The sequence below is a fragment of the Anomaloglossus baeobatrachus genome, chromosome 2 (assembly GCF_048569485.1).
Source record: "Anomaloglossus baeobatrachus isolate aAnoBae1 chromosome 2, aAnoBae1.hap1, whole genome shotgun sequence".
NCBI lineage: Eukaryota > Metazoa > Chordata > Amphibia > Anura > Aromobatidae > Anomaloglossus > Anomaloglossus baeobatrachus.
Genome location: NC_134354.1, coordinates 568,106,281 through 568,132,298, shown reverse-complemented (window position 1 = coordinate 568,132,298; position 26,018 = coordinate 568,106,281). Strand labels below are relative to the sequence as shown.

The following is a 26,018-nucleotide window of genomic DNA, read 5'->3' as shown; positions in this document are numbered from 1 at the left end:
ACACAAGGTGCCTGTACAAATGTTAGGTCTTCCCGAGTCTGGCTGTAATACTATTGTATGTATTGAGGATTTCGATTGCGTTAGGGCAATGACAACCAGAGACGAGTTCTTGGTGCAAGACGTTTATAATATGCAACCAGCAAATATGTACATAAACGGAACAAAAACACAGTAGAACATACATACAGGAAATACCTTCCAGGGACAGAGCGAAAGGGAATTCCCGGGACCCGCGCACCGGACTCCCCCCAGGGAGACCACCAAGAGCGAACCCCTATACAGGGACTGTCTGGCAATCACCCCAGAAGCCCTAAATGCGCAGCAGCCGGGACACAAAAGGGCAATAGGTAAGTCCAAAAATGTCTGTACGTGATGTGAGTCCAGAGTGGTATTAAACGGAAGGAACCGGGCAGAAGTGCCGACCAAAGACGGCAAACGGAGTCCGGGCACAGCTAGATGATACCAGATGAAGTCCAGAGTCGGTGTCGGTTGTTTTCCAAGAGGATCCGAATAACAATCAGGAACCAAAAGCAGCAGGGCAGGAGCACACAGGAAGCAGTATACTCAGGCACTGGACTAAGCTTTAGGGGCGGCTTTTAAACAGATGGACAGGAAGTAGGGCAACAGAACAGAAAACTCCATGTTAACAAAGGGCAAGCTCTTTCAAAAGAAAACTGGAAAACCCGGAACTCTGACACTGGCAGTTTTTTAAGTTGGCTCCAGATGATTCTAAAAAGGCCATTTGCAACACCTGCCATGCCAGTATCAGCAGGGGTACCAAAACTAGCAGCCTGACCACCACCAGCATGATCAGGCACATGTCAGCCAAGCACCCGACTTTGTGGGAAGTACAACAGAGTCGAGGAGCAGTGCTTGCTGATGTCACTGCTACGTCTTCGCTGGTTGTGCATGCGAGCCAATCCCCTGTCCATGCTGCCTGCGAACAAGCCTCCTCCACTCCTGCACCTGCAGTTGCCTACGCAGAAAGAACACCATCATCAAGCACGTCCTTGTCCCAGCGCAGCGTTCAGTTATCCATTCAGCAAACCTTTGAACGCAGGCGCAAATACACTGCCAACACCCCACATGCCACAGTTCTAAATGCTAACATTTCGCGACTGCTTGCGCTGGAAATGTTGCCTTTTAGGCTGGTTGAGACAGAAGCATTCCGCGACATGATGGTGGCAGCTGTCCCACGTTACTCGGTCCACAGCCGCCACTATTTCTCCCGGTGTGCCGTCCCCGCATTGCATAACCACGTGTCACAAAACATCACACGTGCCCTGAACAACGCTGTTTCAGCCAAAGTCCACCTAACCACAGACACGTGGACAAGTGCATGTGGGCAAGGCCGCTACATCTCGTTGACGTCACACTGGGTTAATATTGTGCAAGCTGGGACCCAGTCTGAGCGAGGGACGGAACACGTCCTTCACACACCAAGTTTTGCAGGCCCTACCTCAGTCAGGGTTTCACACACACTCTACAGCTCCGGAATGTCATGCTCCTCAGCCTCCTCCTCCTCCTGCGCATCCTGATCCACTTTACCCTCCACACCAGTCCCAAGCTGGAAGTGTCGCGGGCGGAGGAGGGGACGGTGCGCTCTCCCACTGCTCGGGTCCGGCTGACGCTGCTCTACGGCTGCTGCTGCTCGTTGGCTCGAGCGATGGCCGGATCCCGGGGACTCGAGCGGCGCTACTCGCCCGTGAGTGAAAAGGGGTGGTTTGGGTTTTGGGGATATTGTCCGTGACGCCACCCACGGTTGTGGTGATTGTGTGGACACCACCGCTGCTCTGGACGGGGATCCCGGGAGCCTGTGACAGGGAGCAGCTTTGTTGTTATTTCTCCCCTCCGTGGGTAGGGGGGTTGGTTGTCCCGGGGCCTGGTGATGGGGTAGAGATGGATGACAGGCGGGTTGCGGGGCCTGATGAGGTGCAGGGTCGCAGGGGCAGCGCTGTGCCGCACGGCACGGAGGTACTCACTCAGCCCAATGATGATGACACAGTTCACGGTAAAACAAGTGGCTGGATGGACGGGTCACTCGGACGGCTGCGGTTGTTCCTCCCTGCAGGTTAGTGATGACTGTCTCTCCCTGCACCTAAGTTAAGTGCTGGTAGTGATGGTTTCCCAACGGTAACCCGCTCCCCGACCTGGATATGGGCCGGAGGAGCCCCTTTTGCCCACAGGCGCTGGCCCTGGGAGACGGTTGCCCTTAGCGGTGGCGGTGTCTCCCCTTCACGGTTGTACGGTTGCCTTCTATCTGGACTTGGCTGTTTGGAAACCCTGAGGTTCCCTTCACTAACGGATTTGGCAAATTCACGGCGACACCAAGCCTTGCCGGGATCCGAAAGTCCTCTGCCAATGGTGCTGGCTTCTCTTTGTATACCGGTCCGGTACGGCCGGGTCACCACCCGTCCACGGTCCTTACGGCAGACTCCAATCGGCCTCCACTGCAGACGGTCACCACATCCTGCCAACCTTGCTGTCCTGTCCGGGCCACACACCCGGACCAACTTCAGGCTCTTTGCTGTCACTTTTCTCCTCTCTACTACTTTCCTCCTTCCACTTCCTTAGCTTAACTCTCACTGCCTGTGTTTTCCCTCCTCCTCGGTGGGTGGAGACCAACCGCCTGGCTCCACACCCTGGTGTGGACAACAGCCCCTGGGGAAGGCAACAAGGATTTTGTGTTTTGACTATGATATGCCTGCAGGGAGTGTGGGGTGTTTAAGTGTTGTGCTCTGTGGCCCCTGGCTTGTCCAGGGCGACACAGAAGCACTGCAGCACTGCCTCGGCGAAGCGGCAACAGGCAGTGCTGAAGCTAATCTGCATAGGTGACAAACCCCACAATGCAGAAGAGGTGTGGACAGCTCTGAAACAGCAGGCAGATCACTGGCTCACAACTCTGAACCTAAAGCCAGGAAAGGTCGTGTGTGACAATGGCCGGAACCTGGTGGCGGCTTTGAGGCGAGGCCAGCTGACACATGTTCCATGCGTGGCCCATGTGCTCAACCTCGTGGTTCAGCGGTTTCTAAAGTCATACTCAGAGCTGTCTGATCTGCTGGTAAAAGTTCGCCGCCTGTCTGCACATTTTCGAAAGTCACCTACTGCTTCAGCCGGCCTTGCCGGCTTAAGACGCCGTTTGCATCTTCCGGCACACAGACTGGTGTGTGATGTCCCCACGCGTTGGAATTCAACTCTGCACAAGTTGGTCAGGATATGTGAGCAGAAGAGGGCAGTTGTTGAGTACCTGCATCACCTAAGCCGTCGGGAAATGGGTCAAACTCCACACATAACACCTGAGGAGTGGAGATGGATGTCCGACCTATGCACCATCCGCCAAAACTTTGAGGACTCCACCAAGATGGTGAGCGGCGATGACGACATTATTAGCGTCACCATACCGCTTCTCTGCCTTCTAAAATGGTCTCTGCTCAAAAAACAACTATGATGCATTGCAGGCGGAGCGCGATGAGTTTGAGCAAGAAACAGTAGTGGGTGTGGGTGATGATAACACACAGCCCAGCCTCGTCTCATCACAACGTGCAGTGGAGGACTATGACGAGGAGGAGGATGAAGACATGGAGCAACTCTCTGGCCAAATTGAGGATATGACATGCAGTCATATCCTCGGTTCAGCGTGGCTGGCCAGAGGACAGGGTAGATGATGAGGAGGAGGAGGAGGAGGACAGCATGTTCAGTCATCGTGTTGGTCAGGATACTGAAGTGATGGCTGTTAAGAGTCTGGCACACATGGCTGACTTTATGGTAAGCTGCCTGTCTCGTGACCCTCGCGTTAAGAACATCTTGGCCGACAATCATTACTGGTTGGTAACACTGTTAGACCCACGCTAAAAGGAGAACTTTATGTCTCTTATTCCCGAGGCGGAGAGGTCAGGCAAAATGCAGCAGTTCCAGAAGGCCATAGTCACGGAAGTAGGCAAAGCATTCCCCTCACAAAACGCTAGCGGCATAGGTCAGGAATCACTGGACAACCAAGGCGTACAGCCGAGAGGGGCACAAGTCCAATCCGCCAGAGGTAGGGGAACAGTCTTTAAGATGTGGGACAGTTTTCTCAGCCCCTCACATACCACAGCCCCTGAGGTGAGGGGTAGTGACACAAGAAATCCTAAGTTTGGCCAGATGCTCAAGGAGTACCTTGCAGATCAAACAACTGTACTCCGACATTCCTCTGTGCCTTACAATTAATGTGTATCCAAGCTGGACACGTGGCATGAATTGGCTCTCTACGCCTTGGAAGTCCTGGCCTGCCCTGCCGCTAGCGTTTTGTCAGAGCGTGTTTTTAGTGCCGCAGGTGGAATCATTACAGATAAATGCACCCGCCTGTCAACTGTAAATGCTGACAGGCTGACTCTGATCAAGATGAACAAGGGTTGGATTTGGCCAGACTTCACCACACACACCAACAGCAAATTACAGCGGAATTTAAAGTTTGTAACGGGAATTTGCCATGTACCTCCACTCACCCATGGTAACACACTTCTGGACTTTGGCTAATCGCTGGACTGCTCCTCCTTCTCCTCATGCGCCATCATGGTGACCGTTACAATAGTTAAGCCGTTGTTTCAGGTATACCCCCAGTGGTTAATTTTTTCGCCCATTCTTTCTGAATGGGCATTACAACGACAGGAGACCCGCTCCTTTGCAATGGGAACAATGTTTTGAGGCCCTCATGCACATCTCTATCCAGGGACAATGTGGAGCCTCCCAATTTTTGGCTGCCCTGCCTAAGGGCTATACTACAATAGACCCACTTCCTTACAATGGGCACTTCATGTTTACAGGCCATCATGCACGTCTCTATCCAGGGACAATATGGAGCCTGACGCTGCCACCGACTGCCACACACATGCTGTTTTTAAATGCAAGCACGGACGCAATAAGAACCTAACTGGTTTTTAGGAGCGACAATTACTGAGAAGTCTGACACTATCAGACACTGCTGACTGACGTGTATTATACACTAGACTTGTGCGTTATATAATAGTTTGTGCAAAACGCGCACCTGTACGCTGCCACCGACAGACACACACGTGCTGTTTTTAAATGCAAGCACGGACGCAATAAGAACCTAACTGGTTTTTAGGAGCGACAATTACTGAGAAGTCTGACACTATCAGACACTGCTGACTGACGTGTATTATACACTAGACTTGTGCGTTATATAATTGTTTGTGCAAAACGCGCACCTGTACGCTGCCACCGACAGACACACACGTGCTGTTTTTAAATGCAAGCACGGACGCAATAAGAACCTAACTGGTTTTTAGGAGCGACAATTACTGAGAAGTCTGACACTATCAGACACTGCTGACTGACGTGTATTATACACTAGACTTGTGCGTTATATAATAGTTTGTGCAAAACGCGCACCTGTACGCTGCCACCGACAGACACACACGTGCTGTTTTTAAATGCAAGCACGGACGCAATAAGAACCTAACTGGTTTTTAGGAGCGACAATTACTGAGAAGTCTGACACTATCAGACACTGCTGACTGACGTGTATTATACACTAGACTTGTGCGTTATATAATTGTTTGTGCAAAACGCGCACCTGTACGCTGCCACCGACAGACACACACGTGCTGTTTTTAAATGCAAGCACGGACGCAATAAGAACCTAACTGGTTTTTAGGAGCGACAATTACTGAGAAGTCTGACACTATCAGACACTGCTGACTGACGTGTATTATACACTAGACTTGTGCGTTATATAATAGTTTGTGCAAAACGCGATGAGATGTGCATGAGGGCCTCAAAACATTGTTCCCATTGCAAAGGAGCGGGTCTCCTGTCGTTGTAATGCCCATTCAGAAAGAATGGGCGAAAAAATTAACCACTGGGGGTATACCTGAAACAACGGCTTAACTATTGTAACGGTCACCATGATGGCGCATGAGGAGAAGGAGGAGCAGTCCAGCGATTAGCCAAAGTCCAGAAGTGTGTTACCATGGGTGAGTGGAGGTACATGGCAAATTCCCGTTACAAACTTTAAATTCCGCTGTAATTTGCTGTTGGTGTGTGTGGTGAAGTCTGGCCAAATCCAACCCTTGTTCATCTTGATCAGAGTCAGCCTGTCAGCATTTACAGTTGACAGGCGGGTGCATTTATCTGTAATGATTCCACCTGCGGCACTAAAAACACGCTCTGACAAAACGCTAGCGGCAGGGCAGGCCAGGACTTCCAAGGCGTAGAGAGCCAATTCATGCCACGTGTCCAGCTTGGATACAAATTAATTGTAAGGCACAGAGGAATGTCGGAGTACAGTTGTTTGATCTGCAAGGTACTCCTTGAGCATCTGGCCAAACTTAGGATTTCTTGTGTCACTACCCCTCACCTCAGGGGCTGTGGTATGTGAGGGGCTGAGAAAACTGTCCCACATCTTAAAGACTGTTCCCCTACCTCTGGCGGATTGGACTTGTGCCCCTCTCGGCTGTACGCCTTGGTTGTCCAGTGATTCCTGACCTATGCCGCTAGCGTTTTGTGAGGGGAATGCTTTGCCTACTGTACGCTGCCACCGACAGACACACACGTGCTGTTTTTAAATGCAAGCACGGACGCAATAAGAACCTAACTGGTTTTTAGGAGCGACAATTACTGAGAAGTCTGACACTATCAGACACTGCTGACTGACGTGTATTATACACTAGACTTGTGCGTTATATAATTGTTTGTGCAAAACGCGCACCTGTACGCTGCCACCGACAGACACACACGTTCTGTTTTTAAATGCAAGCACGGACGCAATAAGAACCTAACTGGCGGATTGGACTTGTGCCCCTCTCGGCTGTACGCCTTGGTTGTCCAGTGATTCCTGACCTATGCCGCTAGCGTTTTGTGAGGGGAATGCTTTGCCTACTGTACGCTGCCACCGACAGACACACACGTGCTGTTTTTAAATGCAAGCACGGACGCAATAAGAACCTAACTGGTTTTTAGGAGCGACAATTACTGAGAAGTCTGACACTATCAGACACTGCTGACTGACGTGTATTATACACTAGACTTGTGCGTTATATAATTGTTTGTGCAAAACGCGCACCTGTACGCTGCCACCGACAGACACACACGTGCTGTTTTTAAATGCAAGCACGGACGCAATAAGAACCTAACTGGTTTTTAGGAGCGACAATTACTGAGAAGTCTGACACTATCAGACACTGCTGACTGACGTGTATTATACACTACACTTGTGCGTTATATAATAGTTTGTGCAAAACGCGCACCTGTACGCTGCCACCGACAGACACACACGTGCTGTTTTTAAATGCAAGCACGGACGCAATAAGAACCTAACTGGTTTTTAGGAGCGACAATTACTGAGAAGTCTGACACTATCAGACACTGCTGACTGACGTGTATTATACACTAGACTTGTGCGTTATATAATTGTTTGTGCAAAACGCGCACCTGTACGCTGCCACCGACAGACACACACGTGCTGTTTTTAAATGCAAGCACGGACGCAATAAGAACCTAACTGGTTTTTAGAAGCGACAATTACTGAGAAGTCTGACACTATCAGACACTGCTGACTGACGTGTATTATACACTAGACTTGTGCGTTATATAATAGTTTGTGCAAAACGCGCACCTGTACGCTGCCACCGACAGGCACACACGTGCGGTTTTTAAATGCAAGCACGGACGCAATAAGAACCTAACTGGTTTTTAGGAGCGACAATTACTGAGAAGTCTGACACTATCAGACACTGCTGACTGACGTGTATTATACACTAGACTTGTGCGTTATATAATAGTTTGTGCAAAACGCGATGAGATGTGCATGAGGGCCTCAAAACATTGTTCCCATTGCAAAGGAGCGGGTCTCCTGTCGTTGTAATGCCCATTCAGAAAGAATGGGCGAAAAAATTAACCACTGGGGGTATACCTGAAACAACGGCTTAACTATTGTAACGGTCACCATGATGGCGCATGAGGAGAAGGAGGAGCAGTCCAGCGATTAGCCAAAGTCCAGAAGTGTGTTACCATGGGTGAGTGGAGGTACATGGCAAATTCCCGTTACAAACTTTAAATTCCGCTGTAATTTGCTGTTGGTGTGTGTGGTGAAGTCTGGCCAAATCCAACCCTTGTTCATCTTGATCAGAGTCAGCCTGTCAGCATTTACAGTTGACAGGCGGGTGCATTTATCTGTAATGATTCCACCTGCGGCACTAAAAACACGCTCTGACAAAACGCTAGCGGCAGGGCAGGCCAGGACTTCCAAGGCGTAGAGAGCCAATTCATGCCACGTGTCCAGCTTGGATACACATTAATTGTAAGGCACAGAGGAATGTCGGAGTACAGTTGTTTGATCTGCAAGGTACTCCTTGAGCATCTGGCCAAACTTAGGATTTCTTGTGTCACTACCCCTCACCTCAGGGGCTGTGGTATGTGAGGGGCTGAGAAAACTGTCCCACATCTTAAAGACTGTTCCCCTACCTCTGGCGGATTGGACTTGTGCCCCTCTCGGCTGTACGCCTTGGTTGTCCAGTGATTCCTGACCTATGCCGCTAGCGTTTTGTGAGGGGAATGCTTTGCCTACTGTACGCTGCCACCGACAGACACACACGTGCTGTTTTTAAATGCAAGCACGGACGCAATAAGAACCTAACTGGTTTTTAGGAGCGACAATTACTGAGAAGTCTGACACTATCAGACACTGCTGACTGACGTGTATTATACACTAGACTTGTGCGTTATATAATTGTTTGTGCAAAACGCGCACCTGTACGCTGCCACCGACAGACACACACGTGCTGTTTTTAAATGCAAGCACGGACGCAATAAGAACCTAACTGGCGGATTGGACTTGTGCCCCTCTCGGCTGTACGCCTTGGTTGTCCAGTGATTCCTGACCTATGCCGCTAGCGTTTTGTGAGGGGAATGCTTTGCCTACTGTACGCTGCCACCGACAGACACACACGTGCTGTTTTTAAATGCAAGCACGGACGCAATAAGAACCTAACTGGTTTTTAGGAGCGACAATTACTGAGAAGTCTGACACTATCAGACACTGCTGACTGACGTGTATTATACACTAGACTTGTGCGTTATATAATTGTTTGTGCAAAACGCGCACCTGTACGCTGCCACCGACAGACACACACGTGCTGTTTTTAAATGCAAGCACGGACGCAATAAGAACCTAACTGGTTTTTAGGAGCGACAATTACTGAGAAGTCTGACACTATCAGACACTGCTGACTGACGTGTATTATACACTAGACTTGTGCGTTATATAATAGTTTGTGCAAAACGCGATGAGATGTGCATGAGGGCCTCAAAACATTGTTCCCATTGCAAAGGAGCGGGTCTCCTGTCGTTGTAATGCCCATTCAGAAAGAATGGGCGAAAAAATTAACCACTGGGGGTATACCTGAAACAACGGCTTAACTATTGTAACGGTCACCATGATGGCGCATGAGGAGAAGGAGGAGCAGTCCAGCGATTAGCCAAAGTCCAGAAGTGTGTTACCATGGGTGAGTGGAGGTACATGGCAAATTCCCGTTACAAACTTTAAATTCCGCTGTAATTTGCTGTTGGTGTGTGTGGTGAAGTCTGGCCAAATCCAACCCTTGTTCATCTTGATCAGAGTCAGCCTGTCAGCATTTACAGTTGACAGGCGGGTGCATTTATCTGTAATGATTCCACCTGCGGCACTAAAAACACGCTCTGACAAAACGCTAGCGGCAGGGCAGGCCAGGACTTCCAAGGCGTAGAGAGCCAATTCATGCCACGTGTCCAGCTTGGATACACATTAATTGTAAGGCACAGAGGAATGTCGGAGTACAGTTGTTTGATCTGCAAGGTACTCCTTGAGCATCTGGCCAAACTTAGGATTTCTTGTGTCACTACCCCTCACCTCAGGGGCTGTGGTATGTGAGGGGCTGAGAAAACTGTCCCACATCTTAAAGACTGTTCCCCTACCTCTGGCGGATTGGACTTGTGCCCCTCTCGGCTGTACGCCTTGGTTGTCCAGTGATTCCTGACCTATGCCGCTAGCGTTTTGTGAGGGGAATGCTTTGCCTACTGTACGCTGCCACCGACAGACACACACGTGCTGTTTTTAAATGCAAGCACGGACGCAATAAGAACCTAACTGGTTTTTAGGAGCGACAATTACTGAGAAGTCTGACACTATCAGACACTGCTGACTGACGTGTATTATACACTAGACTTGTGCGTTATATAATAGTTTGTGCAAAACGCGATGAGATGTGCATGAGGGCCTCAAAACATTGTTCCCATTGCAAAGGAGCGGGTCTCCTGTCGTTGTAATGCCCATTCAGAAAGAATGGGCGAAAAAATTAACCACTGGGGGTATACCTGAAACAACGGCTTAACTATTGTAACGGTCACCATGATGGCGCATGAGGAGAAGGAGGAGCAGTCCAGCGATTAGCCAAAGTCCAGAAGTGTGTTACCATGGGTGAGTGGAGGTACATGGCAAATTCCCGTTACAAACTTTAAATTCCGCTGTAATTTGCTGTTGGTGTGTGTGGTGAAGTCTGGCCAAATCCAACCCTTGTTCATCTTGATCAGAGTCAGCCTGTCAGCATTTACAGTTGACAGGCGGGTGCATTTATCTGTAATGATTCCACCTGCGGCACTAAAAACACGCTCTGACAAAACGCTAGCGGCAGGGCAGGCCAGGACTTCCAAGGCGTAGAGAGCCAATTCATGCCACGTGTCCAGCTTGGATACACATTAATTGTAAGGCACAGAGGAATGTCGGAGTACAGTTGTTTGATCTGCAAGGTACTCCTTGAGCATCTGGCCAAACTTAGGATTTCTTGTGTCACTACCCCTCACCTCAGGGGCTGTGGTATGTGAGGGGCTGAGAAAACTGTCCCACATCTTAAAGACTGTTCCCCTACCTCTGGCGGATTGGACTTGTGCCCCTCTCGGCTGTACGCCTTGGTTGTCCAGTGATTCCTGACCTATGCCGCTAGCGTTTTGTGAGGGGAATGCTTTGCCTACTGTACGCTGCCACCGACAGACACACACGTGCTGTTTTTAAATGCAAGCACGGACGCAATAAGAACCTAACTGGTTTTTAGGAGCGACAATTACTGAGAAGTCTGACACTATCAGACACTGCTGACTGACGTGTATTATACACTAGACTTGTGCGTTATATAATTGTTTGTGCAAAACGCGCACCTGTACGCTGCCACCGACAGACACACACGTGCTGTTTTTAAATGCAAGCACGGACGCAATAAGAACCTAACTGGCGGATTGGACTTGTGCCCCTCTCGGCTGTACGCCTTGGTTGTCCAGTGATTCCTGACCTATGCCGCTAGCGTTTTGTGAGGGGAATGCTTTGCCTACTGTACGCTGCCACCGACAGACACACACGTGCTGTTTTTAAATGCAAGCACGGACGCAATAAGAACCTAACTGGTTTTTAGGAGCGACAATTACTGAGAAGTCTGACACTATCAGACACTGCTGACTGACGTGTATTATACACTAGACTTGTGCGTTATATAATTGTTTGTGCAAAACGCGCACCTGTACGCTGCCACCGACAGACACACACGTGCTGTTTTTAAATGCAAGCACGGACGCAATAAGAACCTAACTGGTTTTTAGGAGCGACAATTACTGAGAAGTCTGACACTATCAGACACTGCTGACTGACGTGTATTATACACTACACTTGTGCGTTATATAATAGTTTGTGCAAAACGCGCACCTGTACGCTGCCACCGACAGACACACACGTGCTGTTTTTAAATGCAAGCACGGACGCAATAAGAACCTAACTGGTTTTTAGGAGCGACAATTACTGAGAAGTCTGACACTATCAGACACTGCTGACTGACGTGTATTATACACTAGACTTGTGCGTTATATAATTGTTTGTGCAAAACGCGCACCTGTACGCTGCCACCGACAGACACACACGTGCTGTTTTTAAATGCAAGCACGGACGCAATAAGAACCTAACTGGCGGATTGGACTTGTGCCCCTCTCGGCTGTACGCCTTGGTTGTCCAGTGATTCCTGACCTATGCCGCTAGCGTTTTGTGAGGGGAATGCTTTGCCTACTGTACGCTGCCACCGACAGACACACACGTGCTGTTTTTAAATGCAAGCACGGACGCAATAAGAACCTAACTGGTTTTTAGGAGCGACAATTACTGAGAAGTCTGACACTATCAGACACTGCTGACTGACGTGTATTATACACTAGACTTGTGCGTTATATAATTGTTTGTGCAAAACGCGCACCTGTACGCTGCCACCGACAGACACACACGTGCTGTTTTTAAATGCAAGCACGGACGCAATAAGAACCTAACTGGTTTTTAGGAGCGACAATTACTGAGAAGTCTGACACTATCAGACACTGCTGACTGACGTGTATTATACACTACACTTGTGCGTTATATAATAGTTTGTGCAAAACGCGCACCTGTACGCTGCCACCGACAGACACACACGTGCTGTTTTTAAATGCAAGCACGGACGCAATAAGAACCTAACTGGTTTTTAGGAGCGACAATTACTGAGAAGTCTGACACTATCAGACACTGCTGACTGACGTGTATTATACACTAGACTTGTGCGTTATATAATTGTTTGTGCAAAACGCGCACCTGTACGCTGCCACCGACAGACACACACGTGCTGTTTTTAAATGCAAGCACGGACGCAATAAGAACCTAACTGGTTTTTAGAAGCGACAATTACTGAGAAGTCTGACACTATCAGACACTGCTGACTGACGTGTATTATACACTAGACTTGTGCGTTATATAATAGTTTGTGCAAAACGCGCACCTGTACGCTGCCACCGACAGGCACACACGTGCGGTTTTTAAATGCAAGCACGGACGCAATAAGAACCTAACTGGTTTTTAGGAGCGACAATTACTGAGAAGTCTGACACTATCTGGACTGTTTTACACTGTGTACACCAGCCCCAGATATGATGAAGGCTGGTATACGGTCACCACTAGGAATGGCTATATACCCTGCCTGCCTGCCTGCCTGCCTGTATACTGCTACAATAGTCCTGACAAGGACTCTTCTGGTCACTAGCCTGTATTCCGACCTGGCTATACCCTGCCTGTATATAGCAACAATAGTCCTGAGAAGGACTCTGCTACTGTACTCCGACCTGGCTATACCCTGCCTGCCTGTATACAACTAGAATAGTCCTGAGAAGGACTTTTGGTCACACTGTTTGCAGCCCTGCAACTGAAAAAGCTATAAAGGGCCGCAAAGCTTTCCCTGAATCAGCGACACTCTCCCTGCACTGACTGTCTGGATAGCTGTGAGCAGAGCACAGCGCGCCGGCCGGTATAAAGGCTCGGTCACGCTGTGCAGGCCGGCCAATCACTGCAATTCCACAACTAACAGGGCTGTGGCATTGCAGTGGTCTGCCAGCCAATCCCTGCATGAGGGCTGGCTCTCAAAAGAGCGCCAACATGCAGAAATGAAGACCACGAGTACAGCACGAGTATCGCGAGATTACTCGGTCCCCGCCGAGCAGCCCGAGTACAGCGATACTCGTGCGAGTACCGAGTAGTTACAAGCATGCTCGCTCATCACTAGTTAAGAACTAACACTTCTCTCCTATTCCCAATATAGAATTGATATATTTGTGGCATTGATATCCTTTAATATGATCGCATCCATCTGATTTGCCTCATATTCGTTATTTATGTTGTGTAGTTTCTTAATTATCCCTTGTTTCACTTGTTCAAACTGGAGAGTCTGGAATGGGTGTAACTCATACTTTGCTCTCAACTCCTCTCATGTCATCCATCTCCGTTCTGTATCATGCATCAGGTTTTTTAGAGTTATAATGCCTATCTCCCTCTACTCTTTAAAAAAATAATTTTCCCTTCCCTGTGGAAAGTCTGCACAAGCTCATATATTAAGGAATTTAGAGATGTTCCAGGCTAACCTGAACTTTTTCCTAACCGCCTTCCAAGTCATCACTGTGTCCCTACAAATCAGTGAGTGTTTAATATTGGGCGGCAAATTTGGTATGGTATGTAGACTTGAACTCAAGTCCCAAAGCTTACAAAATCCGGCTACTATAGCCAGTCAGTGTAACTACTTGTTTGTCTAATCCAATCAACTACATGTCTCAAGATACAGGCCAGGTTGTACCCCCTAATGTTTGGTAGTCTGATCCCTCCTCTTTCAGTCGACAACATTAACTTTTTAGCACTAATCCTCGTCCTATATCCCTTTCACAAAAATGTGAAAACTCTTTTGTCAATCTTTTCACATCCGAATGTCTAAGAAGCAATGGGATTATCTGCATTGGATAGAGAAGCTTGGAAAAGCTCGTAATTTTTATTAAATGATTCCCCCCCAGAAGAGTCAGTGGCAAATATGCCTATCCTTGCAGTTCATGCTCAATTTTCTCAATCAAAGGGGAAAAATTTAGTGAATATATAATCTTTGCATCACCCCAACCTGTACTCCTAAGTATTTAATTGTATTTCTAGCTATAGGAATGTCACATAATGCACTTCTCTCACCCTCCACTCTCTTACTGTCCAAGAAGAGAATTTCACATTTGTTTTTATTAGGTCTAAACCTTGCTAACCTCCCAAACTCCTCAATTTGTTCTATGACCCTACTCAATTGCGTTTTGGAATTGCACATGAACAGAATTATATCGTCAGCAAATTAGGCCAAGCGCAATGACTTCCCCTTACCTTAATCCATTCAAACTACCCCCCCTTATTCAAACGCCTAGCCAGTGGTTCAATAGCCAAGTTAAACAACAGTGGTGACATCGGGCTTCCTTGCCTGTTTCCCTTCATCAAATGAAATGTTTTTTAAATAATTCCCGGGGTATTCACTCTTGCCTGAGGATTTGCATAAAGAACCCTCACAAAATTCCAAAAAGCTCCATGCAGGCCCATGTGATCTAACACCTGTTCCAGCCATCACCACCTCATATTGTCGAAGGCTTTCTCCGCATCTAAAAAGTGTATTTTAATAAAGACTCCCCTACTCTCCCTCGTTCACCAAAATATTAATTCAAAATAAATCCTGGAAATCCTAATGTAATACAGTGACGTAATGTCTCATGATGCCCATCAATTCCTATGGAGAATGTTCTCATAACAAGGCTCCATAGGTCACTGTCAGTAAGAAGCAGGTCCAGAATTTCTCCCTTGGTCAGCCCATCCACCCCCTCTCACCCTCCGTGACACAATGGCAGGTGTGCTGATGCATTTTCATGGTTGCAAAGTGCTACAGTGCCCCCCATGGTTTCCGACTTAGTTCTCGTATTAAACCCTGCCAGAGGCTAGGTCTAATACTATGCCTGTTAAAGTTTCATATGAGTGGTTCATTTCATCGAAGTTTAAGTCCTTTATGAAATAAAATTTTAAGAAGGTTAAAAATCTAAAAATAAATCAAAACACTTTTTCCATATCTATTTATTAAAAATAAAATAGTTAAAAAAAACACACTTGATATTGCCACAGCCATGTATTACAACCTTCACCTTTAAGAATATCAAAATAAACCATACAGAAAATGCTGTCAAAAAATGCTACAAGTAGTGATTTTTGTTTATCCTGCTACACAAAAATGGATTTGAAAGAGATCAAAAATCACTAAATGTAACTAAAAGAGTATAATTGAAAACACAAAGCAAAAGGTAAGAAGCTCACCATGCTGTATAATGTAGTTTCAGTCCACAATATGGGAAAAAGGTGCCAGATCCTCTGGTATGGCTTCCATCAGAAAAATAGAAGCACAAAGAAAAAGGAACAGAATCATCCAGGGAGCAATCCGTCAGTTCTTAGATGATACCATTCCTTTGGCTTTGTGTTTCTATCAATGAAAACATTATCCCACAAAAATAAGCTCTCATTTAGCTCAAGTAGCAGAAAAATAAAAATGTTCTATAAATCTCCAGATAATTTGTTAATCTGCAGACTACACCCCACCACTGACTGACAGCTGGCTCTGTGCTGAAGCACTGCAGAGCCAACTGTTAGTCAGTGCCAGGTCATGGTTACAGTTGCCACTCACTGTTATACTTAGTTGTGATTGAAGTCGCACCAGCCACGCCTCTATGACTGAACGCCAGAGGCTGATGGAAGGAATAAACGTAATTTCCTTCCAATATTAGGTTAATAGTGTTTTTTAGGAATATCAGGTTCCCTTTAATACTGAATCTGGGGATAGGTGATAAATTGTAATTGTGGGAGAAACCCCTTATGCTGTAAAAAACTGTAGTATGTATAAGCGCACTCCTTATCAAATCCCAAACTGTCAAAAATAATTTACTAGTCAATAGTATTGCTTTCACTTTGTGGCATCAACAGCCATCTGCCGCAGCTTCTGCCATCCAAACAAAAAGGTTCACTAAATTGCTTGAGTGCAGTTGTGGTATAATGATATTGTTACCAGCTCATTTATTTTTCCTTGTGTATCACCTCAGAAGATACACATTGAAAATTTTTTGATGCCTTTCAATATTGTCTTTCAATAGCATCGATTTCTCTTATGCACCTTGTTTTGCTATATTTTTTTAGCACTAAGGTTCAGATACGGCTTTAAAGAAGGCAAATAAGTAATTTTATTATAAAGGTTAATATAAAATACAAGCTTAAAGGAAAAGTATGATATTGCGTACACTTTTGTATATTGAACATACAAAGGTTAAGTACAGTTAAATACTTACATCACCAAGGAGTTTTGGAACATCATCTGTCTGGAACTACAGTCAGAGAAGCATGACATAGACAGAGAACTCCTGGACATTACTGCCCGGACGTCTCACGGTGCAGGTAACAAGAGATTCTGTCTGTGCTATACTTTATCTGATTTAAATAGAGGCTTGAACAATATTACAAGCCTTAAAGTTAATGTGTTGTAGTCTTATTGATCCATGCCCTTTGATGGCCAGTCATTGGGCATAGATGAATCAGAGATACACCACACATCAGACAATGGGGTAATAAACCCACAGCATTCAAATCTCCCAAAAATACACATCAGGTATTTGAGCTAGGTAAATGGATATATTGTCTGTCTGTGTATATAGCAAACCCATAAAACATCAGATTGTTGAACTAAAGTAAATCATAAGGATTCTCTTACAATGGTATATTGTCTGTCTGTATATTCAAGACAAACACACAGAAACCCTTCAGTATACACAAGATGTTGTAACCATGTACACTTTGTCTGTATGGTTAAACAATATGTTATAGTATAACATAATGTATGTGCTCAAAAATAGCCATTTTTATATTTGCAATACACACCTTCATGTCAATATTCTTTAAAAGAAAGGCTTGAAATAGAGTCTTAACTAGCAACTACCCTCCAGATCAGTTAGACCTTGATCCCATCAATCAGCAGAAGAGACTAAAGATGAGCGAGCAGTGAAATACTCGGGTGCTTGATGCTCGCGTCGAGCATTTTGAAATGCTCGGGTGCTCGACCCAAGCACCGAGCCCAATGTTAGCCTATGGGAAACTCGAGCATTTTTCTGGCTGCACCCCCGGCGGTCATGAGAAAGCCTAAAAATGTCACAAATGTATACCGTATTTTTCGCTTTATAAGACGCATTTTTGTTCCCCCAAATTTTGGGGGAAAGTAGGGGGTGCATCTTATAAACCGAATATATGGATTATATACTGCAGGGTCCATGGGAGGTGGGGGCCACTCTGGAGCGGTGCTGGGGGCTGCTGGGGGGCTGGTGGAGGCAGGTGAAGCTGCGGGAGGGAGCCTTTGATCTCCTGCTCCCGCTCATATAATATGCACAGCCGCTGTCCATCACTGTGGTGCTGAAACTGCACCGCAGCGATGGGCTGGGGGAGCTGCACATATTATATCTGCCTGTGCTCCCTTTGATCGCACATGCACCCCTGTGTTAGCTATGGCCCCCATGCCCCCAAAGACCCCTGTAAGCATTTCTGACTCCCAGGTTACTGCTGTGAGTTTTCAGAGTATTAGGAGGAGGAAGAATCCTGTGTTCCTCCTCCCGTTTAACATGCACTTTTGCTTTGTAGCGTATGTGCGGCAGCTTCTCTCTGCCTGTACATTTGCTGCTAAGCGATATCAAAAGTTAACAGTAGAAGAAAAAAAAAAATAGTATATTGACCAATATTATCTTCAGAGGTGGGGCACTGCGATGGGCGCGGCCTTTGCGCCCTCGTACGCCAACCTCTGCCTGGGATACTGGGAGAGGTTGGTTTTTCGTGACGGAGGTGTGGGGGCCAGCGCCCATGTGCAGTGTTGGCTCAGATATATTGATGATGTTTTGTTTTTTTGGAAGGGCACAACGGAGCAATTTGGAACTTTTGTGGGCCAATTAAATTGTAACGCATTTAACATCAAACTTACACGCAAGCATAGCAGCAGCAGCAGCTTTGACTTTTTAGATACAAAGATCGAGGTGGGCCATGACCACGATGATGGATGTATTCCGTAAGAGCACCTCTGTCAACGCTCTTTTGCATGCTTTGTCTGCCCATACCCCCTCAACTATCCAAGCCATACTGACTGGACAATTCCTAAGGATGAGGCGGATCTGCTTGTTGGACAATACCTTTGAGACCCAGGCTCGTAACCTGGGGCGTCATTTCCAGGACCGTGGGTATAGCAACAGGGTTATCAAATAGGGCTATGTGAGAGCTAAGAAAACACCTAGATCTCAGCTTCTCTCTTATGCTCCTAAGAGGGAATCATCCGAGCCTGAAATCTGATTTATCGGGACGTACAATCATGAGTGGGGCACCATGAGGGATATTTTGGCCAAACATTGGCCTATTTTACTATCTGATCCCATCCTGTCTGGCCTCCTGACTGATGCCCCACTCATGACAGCACGACATTCCCGAAATCTGAGAGACATTTTGGTGAACAGCCATTATGTTCCCCCTATTCAGAATCCTTTTAGTACTAGGGGCCTACTTTTGGGCTGCTATAAATGTGGCCATTGTTTTGCCTGTAAGAACTTGATTGGAACTAAAACCTTCACCTCCTCAGATGGCCTAAAATCTTTAGACTTCAGGCAGTATATCACGTGTGGCATGACCCATGTGATATACTATGCCACATGCCCATGCTCTCTGATCTACATGGGGCTTACCTCCAGTGAGCTCCGCATAAGGATCAGGGAGCATATGTGTGATATAGAGGCAACCAGGACAGTGGAGGACGTTACACTCCTGAAAACTATACCCTGACATTTTAAGGCTCGTCATGCCTGCGATTCATCTTTACTGGCGGTTCAGGGGTTTGATGTAGTTAGCGGAGGATCCAAAGTTGTCAACGTAAAGAAAAAACTGGCCCAATGCGAAGCGAGATGGATAAGTATTTTGGACACTCTAGTCCCTAAGGGACTGAATGAGACCATCAGCTTTGCTTCATTTTTATAGCATAATTATTTTGGTCATCACCAGCTCTGTTTCACACTATTTTTAATTGGTTTTAATCATTCTTTCTTGTATGTTTCTCTCTTTTTTCTGTATCCCTCTCTCCATTATTATGTAATCATAAATATGTGCCTTCATCTCTGGTTACTGACCATTTTTTTTTTCTGTTTTTTCTATTTTTATATTCAGACTTGAGTTCTACTATAAATTCTTTTGATATGAAAATGTTCCCCTAGTATGGCTCCATCTAAGCTCTGAGGACTTATCATCGAAATATAATATATAATGATTGAGGAAACATTTTCATATGATTAGGACTCCACTTCTTATCTATGCATGGGATACATCTCTGGAACCCTTTTCTTTGATACTAACCTTGTCTGTTTACTTACTGGTACATTTCACTATGATATGTCTTTGTATGTTTATGTTTACATGTATCTATATATACTCAAGCTATCCCATGTATGCATGAGCGGTCCGGGTTCTGCCTCACCGCCGGCAGCTTGGCCGTCTCCATAGCGGTCCATGGTTCTGCCTGACGGCTGACTCACCCTCGGCGATGTGGTCTCAGACTGGGCAAGCGCCTCTGAGGAGGATGATGTAAGCGGAAATAGTCCATGGCGGTTTATTTAAAACAACTTTGAATGGAGAGAGGGACACCTTCCCTCCCTGATGAAGCCGTGAGTGGGATGCACCGCTCCCTGGGCGAAACACGTGTTGGTGGGCTGGGGGGAACTTTTGGCTCTGAGGAATCGGCACTCTGCCACCTTTAATTGGCACTTGCTTCTTGAAAAGGTATCCATATGGCATTGTTCATCCTATAATGGCTTAAGGGTTTATCCCCATTTTTTGACTGCTGGCTATGTTTTGCTATAAGCAGTGCATGTGGAATGTGGATCACCTTATAACTGGGAAGTTTTCCTATTTATTTACATTTAGCACTTTGTTCAATGTGTAGGTTGTGTTTACTTTATGGGGATTTTCTCCGACCCTTTTATGCACTGAAGCACTTTGTACATGTGTGGGCAAGTTTACAATTACCTTCCCCCTTATATTGCTCCTACTCACTCCAAATTTAATACCAAACAGTGTATACATATATATACATCTAATGCATATATATGTAAATAACCTACTGCATCCTGGGGCATATTTACACTTTTGTACATTTAAATACCATTTTTGCCATCTGCTTTGACCGCAGCTTTTCTCATTGTATGTCTTTTAAATGTTTTATATGTGAATCCCAAAACCCTTCCTTGTGTGTTTAAATAAAATTGTTTTTGCACTTTGATACTCCTGGTTCTTCTGTTCTTATATTTATATAGTATATTAATTTGTCTGCAGACTCCTGGGATACGTCCGATCACTCCAGGACCTGCCGGTGATCAGCTGATGTGGTCACCTGACAGCATCAGCTGATCATTTAAGTCCAGCGGTGAGGCCGAATTTTTACCGCTAAGCCGGTTTAAATGATTAGCTGATGCTGTCAGGTGACCCCAACAGCTGATTACCGACAGGTCCTGGAGCGATCGGATGGGAGTCTGCACAGAGGTGTATAGTTTTTTTTTCTACTGATGCATCAGCTGATTGTTTAAAAGCCGTTTATACAATCAGCTGATGTGTCATGTGGTTCAGGTCCTTGAACCTGATACATCTGTTTGCTTTGCCTTCTGGTAAACTGATCAGATGATATTGGTTCCGGATTGGACATCGCGGGACCCTCGACCCAGGACTATGGCAGAGGGGGAAAGGTTTTTTGTAGTTCAATAAAGATAGAGTCACTAATACATATTTTTGTATGCTAGCCAGGTACAGCAGGCAGGTACATGCTGCCCCCAATCCCCAGCTGCCTATTTTTACCCAACTGGGAACCAAAAATATAGGGAAGCCCTTTTTTTAATTATTTCATGAATTTTATGAAATTAAAAAAAAATGACGTGGGCTTCACTCAACTTTTGTGTCCTGCCAGGTACAACTAGGCAGCTGGGAATTGGAATCCGTAGCGCAGGTTGGCCCAAGCGAATTGCAGTGCGAAGCCGCCCCAGAAAATGCATAGAAGCGCCATCTTCTGGTGCTGTATCCAACTCTTCCAGCAGCGCTGGGTAATAAGGGGTTAATAACAGTTTTGTTTTACCAGCTGGTATTAAACCTGAGATTCTTAATGTCAGGCCAAGTTTGACCCAGCCATTAAGAGTCATCAATAAACGGTTAAAAAAAAGACACTAAACAGAGAAAAAAAACTTTATTATGAATAAATACACATTAGTGAAAAGCACCAGTGAGGGATTAATTATAAAACTTAGCTTTTATTTTTCAGTTAAAATTGTGCAATATAATAAAAAAATACACACAGGATCACCCTGCGGGTAGCCAAAGGTCCGTATTCCCACACCACGTCAGGGTACCTTTGAGCAAATACCATTAGGGGATAACCACCATGTACAGTTAGGTCCAGAAATATTTGGACAGGGACACAATTTTCGCGAGTTGGGCTCTGCATGCCACCACATTGGATTTGAAATGAAACCTCTACAACAGAATTCAAGTGCAGATAGTAACGTTTAATTTGAAGGTTTGAACAAAAATATCTGATAGAAATTGTAGGAATTGTACACATTTCTTTACAAACACTCCACATTTTAGGAGGTCAAAAGTAATTGGACAAATAAACCAAACCCAAAAAAAAAAAAATGTATTTTCAATATTTTGTTGCGAATCCTTTGGAGGCAATCACTGCCTTAAGTCTGGAACCCATGGACATCACCAAACGCTGGGTTTCCTCCTTCTTAATGCTTTGCCAGGCCTTTACAGCCACAGCCTTCAGGTCTTGCTTGTTTGTGGGTGTTTCCGTCTTAAGTCTGGATTTGAGCAAGTGAAATGCATGCTCAATTGGGTTAAGATCTGGTGATTGACTTGGCCATTGCAGAATGTTCCACTTTTTTGCACTCATGAACTCCTGGGTAGCTTTGGCTGTATGCTTGGGGTCATTGTCCATCTGTACTATGAAGCGCCGTCCGATCAACTTTGCGGCATTTGGCCGAATCTGGGCTGAAAGTATATCCCGGTACACTTCAGAATTCATCCGGCTACTCTTGTCTGCTGTTATGTCATCAATAAACACAAGTGACCCAGTGCCATTGAAAGCCATGCATGCCCATGCCATCACATTGCCTCCACCATGTTTTACAGAGGATGTGGTGTGCCTTGGATCATGTGCCGTTCCCTTTCTTCTCCAAACTTTTTTCTTCCCATCATTCTGGTACAGGTTGATCTTGGTCTCATCTGTCCATAGAATACTTTTCCAGAACTGAGCTGGCTTCATGAGGTGTTTTTCAGCAAATTTAACTCTGGCCTGTCTATTTTTGGAATTGATGAATGGTTTGCATCTAGATGTGAACCCTTTGTATTTACTTTCATGGAGTCTTCTCTTTACTGTTGACTTAGAGACAGATACACCTACTTCACTGAGAGTGTTCTGGACTTCAGTTGATGTTGTGAACAGGATCTTCTTCACTAAAGAAAGTATGCGGCGATCATCCACCACTGTTGTCATCCGTGGACGCCCAGGCCTTTTTGAGTTCCCAAGCTCACCAGTCAATTCCTTTTTTCTCAGAATGTACCCGACTGTTGATTTTGCTACTCCAAGCATGTCTGCTATCTCTCTGATGGATTTTTTCTTTTTTTTCAGCCTCAGGATGTTCTGCTTCACCTCAATTGAGAGTTCCTTAGACCGCATGTTGTCTGGTCACAGCAACAGCTTCCAAATGCAAAACCACACACCTGTAATCAACCCCAGACCTTTTAACTACTTCATTGATTACAGGTTAACGAGGGAGACGCCTTCAGAGTTAATTGCAGCCCTTAGAGTCCCTTGTCCAATTACTTTTGGTCCCTTGAAAAAGAGGAGGCTATGCATTACAGAGCTATGATTCCTAAACCCTTTCTCCGATTTAGATGTGAAAACTCTCATATTGCAGCTGGGAGTGTGCACTTTCAGCCCATATTATATATATAATTGTATTTCTGAACATGTTTTTGTAAACAGCTAAAATAACAAAACTTGTGTCACTGTCCAAATATTTCTGGACCTAACTGTATGTTGGGGATTAGTAGGGTCAAGTTGTCAGTATGCAAAATAGTACCAGGGATTAAGGACAATGGTCCCACTACCAACATATAAATATACTTTTGGATATAACAATCCCATGGAGACAGCAAAATACAACTTTGACCCCTTTATCACATATCCAACACATAGGTAAAGCAAAAGTAAGGAAGAATCTCACCCATCTAGATGATCTTCCAATGCCTTATACAGCAATCTCTTATAGGAGGGGTCACAGCGGGGCTTGAAATCCGGGCTTGATGTAGCTTGACCTGTGGGGCATTTTCATACAAGGTCATAGGTTCAGATGTGGACCGTCCTTGTAAGGACGGGAGTCAAGGGGGTTTAGGGCAAGCTACATCAAGCCCGGATTTCAAGCCCCGCTGTGACCCCTCCTATAAGAGATTGCTGTATAAGGCATTGGAAGATCATCTAGATGGGTGAGATTCTTCCTTACTTTTGCTTTACCTATGTGTTGGATATGTGATAAAGGGGTCAAAGTTGTATTTTGCTGTCTCCATGGGATTGTTATATCCAAAAGTATATTTATATGTTGGTAGTGGGACCATTGTCGTTAATCCCCGGTACTATTTTGTATACTGACAACTTGACCCTACTAATCCCCAACATACATGGTGGTTATCCACTAATGGTATTTGCTCAAAGGTACCCTGACGTGGTGTGGGAATACGGACCTTTGGCTATCCGCAGGGTGATCCTGTGTGTATTTTTTTATTATATTGCACAATTTTAACTGAAAAATAAAAGCTAAGTTTTATAATTAATCTCTCACTGGTGCTTTTCACTAATCCTATTTGTGAGCATTGTCCCTGTAGAAACACCAATTGGTGGGTCTTTTGCTATTTATCATCTGAATAAATACACAGACACACTTAGGGACTCCATCTTTATTACTTCCTCTCACCCCTCCACGATCCTGGTCTTCTGTCTTCTGCCTTCTTCAACCCATGCAGCTCTGCTATATCACAAAACACGGGGGGAGGAAGAACGCTGCTGTTCCGCGTGCTATGTAATCACTCAATGAGTGAGCACAGACTACGGATTGGTAGGCGGTGATGTCACCGCTGCCACCGTTGTCATAGTAATTGAACGAGTGGGTTACTATAGGATTGGTGATCTCCGATAAGCTGATTCCTGGCTCCGCTATTCAGCAGCTCCTGCTTGAGCCGCTGAATAGCGGCGCCATTAAACAGGGAGTTAACTCCTGTGGCTCCTGAAGGAGCCGGTGCATAGCGTTCCCGGTAATCAGGTGGTCGGAGATCACCGATGCTATAGTAACCCACTTGGTAGGTTACTATGGCAACATTGGCAGCAGAGATGTCACGTCTCCTAGTACCTACACTACCTAAGACACACAGTAAATCTGTCCCTAGCTCAGCAGCACCTCTCCCTACACTAGCTGACTGTGGATCACAGTGCCAAGTACGGCACCGTCAGGTGTCATATAGAGCTGATGACGCTGTCCGGCCAGCCAATCACTGTAATGCCACAACCAACATGGCTGTGGCATTACAGTGTGTGGCAGCCAATCCCTACATGTAGGCTGACTCTGTAAACAGCGCCCACATGAAGGGAGGGTGAGCCGAGCATGTGCCAGAGCATCTTGCCGGTACTCGGAGCTCGCCAAGTATACCAAGCACTGAGATGCTCGGGTGAGGAGACTTTATTATTGCCATTGTTAGTTCCTCAAGAAGGAGCATGCTAGCTCCGAAACACATAGAACTAGAAAAATAAAATCTGCTAAATATATCATTTACTCTCCTGAATCCATCTGACAGCATGGCATGACAACCTATTTCTTCTCTTCCACTGATTGATATTTCACCTCATGGACTCATAGCAGCTGTTTTTGCGCTAACAAACACACCACAGGAGTTGTGACTTGCACAACTCACCCAGGTGAGTGATTCCCTGCACCCCCTTATACTGGTCCCCACCAGGATAAGACGACAGGTTTATGGCTTTTGTCTTTTCAGCCTCATTGTTTCAAGACCTTGATCCCATATGAGAACTCAATTCAGAGAATAAAGTCTTGATGCTCTTAAAACTCAGTCTAGTAATTATAGCTATAGCTATACAGATTAAAGCTAAATTCAATGATTACTTATGCTTGAGAGACTAGAAATAATATAATTTCTTCCAAGACCTTTCTAATAACAATTCCAATAATACATTTTACATTTTCCACTTGCAAAGTCCAGACTGTAAAAAAAACTGTTATTTGCAACAGGTCCAAAGTAAATTCTTCTAAATATTTGCTAAATTGTTTATTAGAGTATGATATAGCTAACTTTGCGGAAAACTAATAACATTTGAAAATTACTAATTGGATTTGAAAAATATGGTTTTACTGAAAAAATAAGTGTGAATGCCAATCATATATGTGAATTTATTAAAGGAGTTCTCTGAGAAATGTAATAAAATAAATAATTTAAATAATACACAATTAAATATTAAACATGACTCTAAATACCTTTATTT

General features: G+C 45.5%; 1 protein-coding gene across 1 annotated transcript in view; it reads left to right on the top strand.

The window, feature by feature from the left end:
• The window catches only part of HS6ST3 (heparan sulfate 6-O-sulfotransferase 3), a 1,099,392-nt gene that overhangs the window by 1,071,245 nt on the left and 2,129 nt on the right, over positions 1-26,018 (top strand). The gene's annotated exons all lie outside the window — the stretch shown is intronic.